Consider the following 8,930-nt stretch of genomic DNA (forward strand, 5'->3'; position numbering starts at 1 on the left):
TAAATGTAAAGTGAATCACAATTTGAACATTCAAACATCCTATATAATATTAAATTGCTTTGAAAAATTATGTCCTAATTCACTATTCAGATTCTATTCTATGCTACAGTGTCTCATCAGTAAGAATGAAACTAATATTTTTTCCCCTATCTCAGATTCATTTTTATTGATAATGACTGATAACAATGACAATGATTACTCTGATCCAGTAGTAGTATTTTTTTTTCCTGAAAATGACATGGAAGAGTGTGTTTAGTCTTTTTCTCAGAGGAACAATACATACTTTTATAGCAGACATCAGCATCACCTTTCTTGATCTTCCCAGCAGCTAGATGACGCACTAAATTTTCCTATAGCAAGTCTATTTTATTTTATGGATTTGCAGATCCCTAAGATTTTTGGACCGAACCAAAACCTTCCGACAAGATGAACTTTTCTCTTCTTTGCTTACCCTTCACAAACCCATTAAAAATTGCTCAGTTCAGGTAGAGTTCTATGGGCCACAGGTTAAAACAACTTCATAGACACTAAACTTTATGCCTCTGCTCTCTGCAGACAAGAATTTTTCACTTATGTAATCTACACTGTACAATCTGGAGATAAAAAGGAGATTTCTATGTACTGCCCTTCCTCCTGGACATTCAATCTGCTTAAATATCTCCATCTTTAAACTGCGTTTTCAGTAAGATGGATGACTTTTATGTTCATTTAGTGCATCTAGTTGTCCCATTAAAAAGGGAAGCATATAAAATGAGTGGTGGGAATTCTACACTGGATAAAAAATCAACGTGCATAAATATAATTTGATTTCTATAGTGGAGCAGCACTCTTTTGGATATAGTCTCCAGTGACCATCCTGCTGACTACACATGTCAAAAGATGAACTGCTAGGAGGAAATGCTAATACTGCATTAGCTGCAATAGCAGTCTCATTTGGCCACCACCTGCAAACCTACCTGGAAATCATGAATGTGCTTTAAATAATGCTGGAAGGGAAATAAAGAGAAATGAAAAAGCTATCAATGCTACTAATTTAAGAAAGGATTAAAAGGCTAGTTAAACAGCTCTATTTTGCAGACATTTTAAATTATTCATTGGGCTGGACATGCAGAAAAAATGACAAAGCACTGGGGATATGGTTTAATTAGCCTAAAAGTTTATTAACTTAATTCATCCAGGAGTTGTCTGGCAATAACTTGTGCAGTATAGGTTATCATGCCCCTTTCATTCTTTCTTACCTTTTTAAGGAAGGTTTTCTTCAGACTCATCGCCTTTATCAACAATTGGTACTGGTGTATGAATTGTATACAAGTTTAGTTGCCTCTTAGTCCACATGTTATTTCTATCAACATACCTCACCACACTGCCCACTGCAATTTTCACAATTCAGTTCAGAGCCTTCCTTCTGCCCTAGGAAAAGGTATTGGTACTCTGAAATGTGACATTTTCATCAGTGTTATGCTAACCTCTCACAAGGTCTCAGTCACTCAAGGTGCACAATAAGCAGTGCGTTAGACTGTCATCAGGTGGCAGATCGTAGCAATGGCATAAAATGTACCCTACATCCACTGGGATTGTTCACCGGAATATTTTACCTGTATCTAGTACCTTGGCCACACTTCCACAGAAATTCCCAGGCCTCTGAAAAGGGTATAGATGATATTGATCATTTGCTCTACTCAGTTTTCATCTCTAATGCTGTGGAGAGTAAAGTGGTTCATATATGCCATATCCATATTTGTTTCTCAATTGTATACTGTGCAGCTTTGTCTCAGTTCTGAACAAAAATGCACAAGCAGGAATGTAAGACTGCCCAGAATTACAATTAATGATGAGGAATCAGCATCTTCCAGCTAAATTCCTAAATACCCCTGCTAGCATAAAGCCTTTAGCAGGAGCCTCTTGTAATACTCTGTTTACCTTCCATATCTCAAGGTCAAAAGCCCATCCTGTTCCTCTAAGCCCCTAAATTTTCATGTGCCCAGTGCTTGACAAGGTAGTTACCAATACTCTGCTGCCTGTAGACAGTACAAACAGTCCACAAAAGGCCACCTGGACTGTGACAGAGTGCAGAGAAAGCACATTGTTACCTCAACATCTGTAAACTAACTAGGGACAACAGATGTTCTGTAAAGAACACCAGGACAAGTCCTTCGGCTCTACTAACTGGCAATTTAAAGTGGCTCTGTTTTCCATTTCCATTTTAACTCTACTCATACTGATTTCTAATTGAGCCATGGTTCACCCGAGGTTTTCTTTATGTGCAAGTAATTGGAAGGATCTGTCCAGCCTAACAACTTTTTACAGGTTTTCCCCTGAAATTCTGATACTGAATTGTGAAGATTTTCTACAGTATACAACAAAGCTCCTCTGTATAGTCAGTGCTGACCTGAAGAAGGGGTGAGAAAATTCATATTCACTGGAGAGATGGAAATCACTCAAAGTGCGGGCAACCTAAAAGCATCAGACAGCCCAAATATCATTTGAGTTTTATCCTTCTTAGATAATAAGTCTCTAATTTCCCTTTAACTCATTGAACTGAAACTCATGTACAAACTGGCTAAAGATGAGGGAATATAAACATCCAGCTTGCTTTTCTCCTGGCTGTTGGGAAGCTTATTGTAAGTTCTTTGCATTTTCTCAATTTTACACACATATTGTCAGATATTTGCCCTGTAGGTGTTTGATTGTGGAATGGAAACACTGGAAGTATTTCATATTTCATTTTTTAACTCCATGCTTTTTTGCTAGACTATGATGAATTTACCATGAATAGTAAGAAGGTTTTTCTTAGACTACTAACAAGAGAAAAAAATATAAAAAAAATTACAACAATAGATGGCTTCCAACACTTTATTTTATGAATTAATAGATTTTCATTTGTTACATGAAAGGAAAAAAAAAAAAAAAAGGAAAAAGATGAACCTGACAGGTAAAATTTGGGGAAAAAATCCTTAACTGTCTCTGTGATGGTACACAAAATATAGTTTTAATATTTTTAATATTTAGTAAACTGTAAATGGACTCTCAAATGTCAGGAAGTTAATGATATTTTAATTGAAGTAGCTAACTCATCTAACAGATGAGTGCTTTGATGTTAAGAGAATTCAGGTGATTTTAGACATTGATTTTTAATAAAAGGTTTTTAGTATTTATGAGCAACCATGAATGACACATGGGTCATTGTTGTACTTCTACTGGGCAGTCAAGTCCCTCAAAGAATGCCTGAAGCTGTCCTAAAACAAGTGTACAATTTCATGAAATCTAAATTAGTGACTGGCTACCCCATTCTGAAATACTCAGTGCATCTGAGATGAAGAAACTGCAAGGCTTTTGAATACAAACAGGGAGAAATGTTTTACTGACTAGCAAGCCTTATGCATTTGCCTTTAGGGCATTCCAGTAGTGCAAAATTGTGTTCATGTAACCTCCCTTTTTGAGTACTAGCTTTGACTTAGAGCTCACATAGACAACAAATCTGTCAAATCTGGTTTCAGAATGTATTTGTTATGAGTTTTAAACAACTCGGACTGTTGAAAATCCCAAAACATCACTTGTCTATATAATACAAATGAGACTATTTGGTTCGTGGCCGTCTCCTTGTCTAGAGTAGCAGTGTTGCTGCTTATGAAATCCTCAGTGTATAGCAGCAAAAAAAGCACCAAGTACTTGAATATATCAGGCAGAATTAATTTGATATAGACAGACAGACACACCCAGACTTACTATGAGCATTAGAAGAAAAGAAATAGAAAGGAAGATTTGCAACTTAGTATTCATGAATAGAATTGTGCAAATAACAAACCTTTTCGTTCAGTGGCCTTTCAGACATGTATACACATAAAATTTCACGGGGACTACTGAACATGCTCAATCCTTATTTTCATTTTAAAATGCACTTACACATTTCTGTTTGTCAAAACTGAAGTGATGTATTTTGTTTATTCCACCTTTAATCCCTGCATTTCCTGACTGAGACTATTAATCTATTAGGCTCAACACTGGTGGTGTCGCTAAGAACATGTTGCTATGCTTTTTTTTTTTGAGCAGTACATCTCTTTCTCTGGAGACGTTCAAGACCTGCCTGGATGCCTACCTGTGCAGCCTTCTGTATGGGGTCTGCTTTGCAGGGGGATTGGACTCAATGACCTCTAGAAGTCCCTTCCAGCCCCTACAATTCTGTGATTCTGTGATACGCCGTGAATTGTTCTGCTTATTAGTATTGTGTGAACAGACAAAGAAGGGATAGCTAAAATAATGCATGTATAAGGAAATAAAGAAGAATATGAAAACACGTGAGTTGAAATTGTACAGTGTGTACATTCAAACCATATTCATGCTAAAGCTCAGTCCAGATTTAATATATTCTTTAACAGGCAACAAAGTTAACAAACTAGGACACATTCAACTGCAAATTTCTAGTGAACATATGGTTCTTGGCCTTAGAAAGGTTTAGGCACAGACTAGCTGGTAGTTACAGGGAAAGAGATTATATCAAAAGAGATGTTGATATGTGAAGTGTAGGGAAATTGATCACACACATAAGAAGTGGATTCTGTAAGTTGCAATATTAGTTTGCTTAGCATGGAATACCCAACAGATTCATCAAAGGTAAACGATGTAATTTATTTTGGCTATAGTAAATGTGTAAATTTCCATCACTGACAGAATTTTAACATATCTCTGCCTTACTTTCATAAAAAATCAACACTAATTGTCACATCTGTCAGGAAATTATTAAACAAAGGCCTACCAAGGTAGTAATTTGTTAGACAGAAATGTCATGGAAAAAAGACAAAGCTTTTGTACTTTTTAGCTACTTATGATGTAGATAATATTGTCTGTTGTCAGCAACAAGTATATGTTTGAAACTGTTAACAGATAACTTAATCAGTGCTGGAAGCTATTATGGCAAAAATATACAGTATCTGAAGCTAAGATAATTAAGTATAACATTAATGCTGTTTAAGCAATGAAGAGAAAGAACTTGTTTGCAAAAAGTCAAAAAGTCCTCTGGAACGATATTTTCTTCAAAGTATGTTTATTCATACTCTAGACTTTCATGAACTGATGATGCTGATGTAAAAAATGCATTGAGTCAGAGAAATTAAGGTTGGAAGAATCTTTGGTGAGAAGGATCCTCTAGTCCAACTTCTGTTCAAAACAGGACCAATTTCAAAGGGAAATGTGGCTGATCGTTACCTTGACCATTCAAGGGTAGGATGGAGAGAACACAACCTCTTTGCATGTTCTTCCAGACAGGACACGAATCTCCCAAGGACAAGGAAAGGAAACTACTCAGAGTGGAATGAGACAAAGTGGATTGATGTGCGGAAATCAGACCCTATAGCCAGTAAGGATATAGAGCAGCTATGTGTTTATTGGTGTTGCGCATACACCCTGGTGCAAGGGGGATCACTCCACCTACCTTGCACACCGTCCAAAGAAATTGTGCTATAGATATAGGTCAAACTAATACATAATCAATAGCTGACAGGAATTTGGATACATATTCACTACATTCCCGAGAGCCCATTAGCATACAGTCCCTCCCCTCCCCTTGTGCATGCGTGGTAGGTCATGACAATGAAGGCTCATAGTCTTCCTCATGAAGGCTCATAGTCTTCCTCGCTGCAAACTTCTGACCCCGAAGGGGGGCATCCCCTGAACCGGTTTCAGCTTGCACTTCAGACATCTAATCACCTCCCTGCCAAATGTTTTAGAGCTGTTCTCTGGTCCTTATCTTTATGGCCTTCATTCTCCTTGTTATTCTGGACCTAGCGCCTGTGAAAGTGCTTGGAATCCCTTGTTTTCTAATACTCTCTACATAAACTATCTCTATTTGCCCCTTATGTCTACCTTGTGAAGCTGCTTTCTCTTTTCTTGGTATGAAGCCCTTCTTTCTATACTGCGGGGACCTGATTTTGCCCTTCAGGATGACCAGAAAACTCCCTTCCTGAAGCCCAACTCTAGTAGAAATGATGCAGTTTCCTTTTTGAAGGCAAAGTAAATTACTGAGTGCACAGGGCTGCTGTGTAAATAATCACATACTGGTAGTTCCAGTAGGTGATGCTTCAGAGCATGGGGATATTTTAGTGTCACTAAACACTAACACTGTGTTTAGTGTAGTTAGTAACACTGCAGGATGCTAAAAACTCCCTCTAGGTATTTCATGGAGCAGGAAACACTTCTAATTTGCATTAACAGTATTATAGCTCATAGAAAGAGCATCAGATACATAAGTATTAGAAAAGTATTAGAAAAACTGTATTTATAAAATATATTATGTTTCATATATCTATACAAGATTTAGTACATCATTAAGTCTACAAATGGGAATGACTTCTTATTCTTTGTCAATCTGCCTAAATAATTGCCCTTTTTGACATCCTGGTACCAATCCCCTAGCCACACTTTGTGGCTTATTTATGTCTCTTCTCCTTCACAATTACGGAATTATGAAAAATTTAAGCATTCAGAACAGGAACAGGAATATACAAACGTCTGAATGGCAAAAAAGTCTAACACTGCAATGGAATAATCATGTGATACCTAAATGTAGGTACAGTGGTGGGGGAAAAGGCAGAAACCTTAAATTCCTTTACGAATGATGGATGGAGAAGATGCATTTGTTTCACAGCTTCTAATTAGGAGCTGAGAAATTAGACATTACCCATAACTCAATGTTAAAGTGTCTTTCAAAAGGAGGTAGTGAAAACACTTTTCCTTAGATTCATGATATATTATCAGTATACACTGACAGTCCCTTTGTTAGTATTCGTTCCTATGCTTTTAACTGTACTAATATTTACTTAACGTCTTTTGTTTCCACACTTCTCATCAGTTTCTGTGCTCAAAATCATCGTCAGTGATATCAGTGGAACCCAAGGAGTGAGTGTGCTCCTGACTTTATCATTACTAATTATTTTTGTATGTGATTGTCTTTGATTTTTATTGGCAAACTGAATCTTGTCTATGTTCCCTTTCTGATTAGTACAGAGTAAATGAGAAGGGTAAGTGACAGCATTTGACTTTGCCTATTCAAACAGTGACAGAAGGTTGAACATGGGAATGGATAAACAGCTGTTTGAAATTAAACAATATGTGTGTGAAAATGAAGATGTGTCAGCTAGGGAATAGAGAGGGCTCAGGTCTCAGACCTCTGCTATCTTTAATAGGACCAACTTGCTTGTGAGAGGGAATGGGAAGAATATTAAGTGGAATGTGGAACAAATAAAATCTTCTGGAGAACTACTTTGAAAGCTGAATGCTCTTTGGCAAATGAAAGTATGTCTCAGTTGCATAATACTGCTACGTCCAGCAGGCTCAAAGCAGCACAATTACAGCAAGAGTGCTATTGTACCACGGACAGAAGATAAATGAAGTATTGATTTCAGAACCAGCAGAATGCCACAAAAGTACATACAATATTTCCATGGGGCCAGATCCTTTCTTGCTGTAATTTGGTATTGCTTCATTGAAGTCAAGCTGATTTATGTGAGTTGCAGCTTGAGCCAGGTATATTTATAACAGGGAGGAAGAAATGAAAAACAAGCTCAGAATACTTGGTTGGGGTTGGTTTCCAAAAGTGGAATGATGAATGCACAGGCTTTACAGTTTATCAGTTCTTCCAACTTACTTCTAAGCTCACCTTCAGATAATTTTGATTTGGTCTTTTGCCTTTCTGAATAACTTATTTCCTTTGCCTCTTGAATTTCTGTCTCAGGCTCATGTTCTCCAGCTTCAAAACTGATTTTCCTGCAGAGGTGTAAAGACAATTGCTAACCGGTCCACTGCAAGCTCTCCTGCATTGTGACATTCTTTTCCTTTAACCTCATGAAAATGTTTGCTGTTCTTTTGTGTTTCCTTCATGCATTTCAGAATGAGCTGCCATAGAGAAGAGTGATCAATATTGAAACATCAGATATGTATCTTACATTTAAAAAGAAAAAAAAAACACAATATAGACTGGGCTGCTGTTGTCTGCATGCACAGAAAGAGGTGAATCTTTGAAATAAATCACTTCCTTCTAGCAGTTTCAAGGCTCTGTTATGAACGCAAGCTGAGTGCTCACAGGATATGTCATAACACATCGATGCCCCACCAGGACACAGCACCATCGGATGCTACTCAGGAAGCTTCATGCTTGTACCTGCAAAAAAGCCCATGCTGTGTATGTGTGATTTATTCAGGTAAAGAAAGGATCAGCTGATAATTCATGGTGGAATTTTGAAGAACAGCTAACATCCCTGTTGGTTTGCAATTTGTTTTACTTTCATATGCACTTCACACAAGTCTGCATGCAGTGTTTCATGTTTGCAATATATAAATCAGGTGAGACAGTCTAGACAATCAGTGACAAAATTCTCAGCTTTTTTTTTTTTTAGTGGAAAAGATTTTTCAGGTGCTTTTAGTATAAATTTAAACTTGTCTAAACATGGGGGAGTGTAAAAATCCACAGAAATGACTCTTCAAAATATTTATATTAAATTTTCCTCTCAGAGAATCATGGACAATTTTTTTTGCAGGCCACCTTGACACATAATCAAAGACTTAAAAGACCACCTTGACACATAATCAAAGATCAAAGAATTGATTGAGTTGGAAAGGCCCTTGAAAGTTCATCTAGTCCAACTCTCCTGCAATGACCAGGGACACCTACAGCTCAATCAGGGTGCTCAGAGACCTGTCCAGCCTGACCTTGAATGTCTCCAAGGGAGGAGCATCCACCACCTATTCCCAGTAGATAATATTGCTTTAAAACAAATTACTAGAAGTTCAGATTTTTTTAATTTGATATAATAAAATTTGGGCTTAGTTACATATCAAATTAATACCTTCCTCTTGAATATTATGTTACTGCCTGACACATTTTAATCAGTCACTGTTTAAATACTATTAATGATTTTCAAAAGAGAGTAAATCAAAGG

The sequence above is a fragment of the Gallus gallus genome, chromosome 2 (genome assembly GCF_016699485.2).
Source record: "Gallus gallus isolate bGalGal1 chromosome 2, bGalGal1.mat.broiler.GRCg7b, whole genome shotgun sequence".
Taxonomy (NCBI): domain Eukaryota; kingdom Metazoa; phylum Chordata; class Aves; order Galliformes; family Phasianidae; genus Gallus; species Gallus gallus.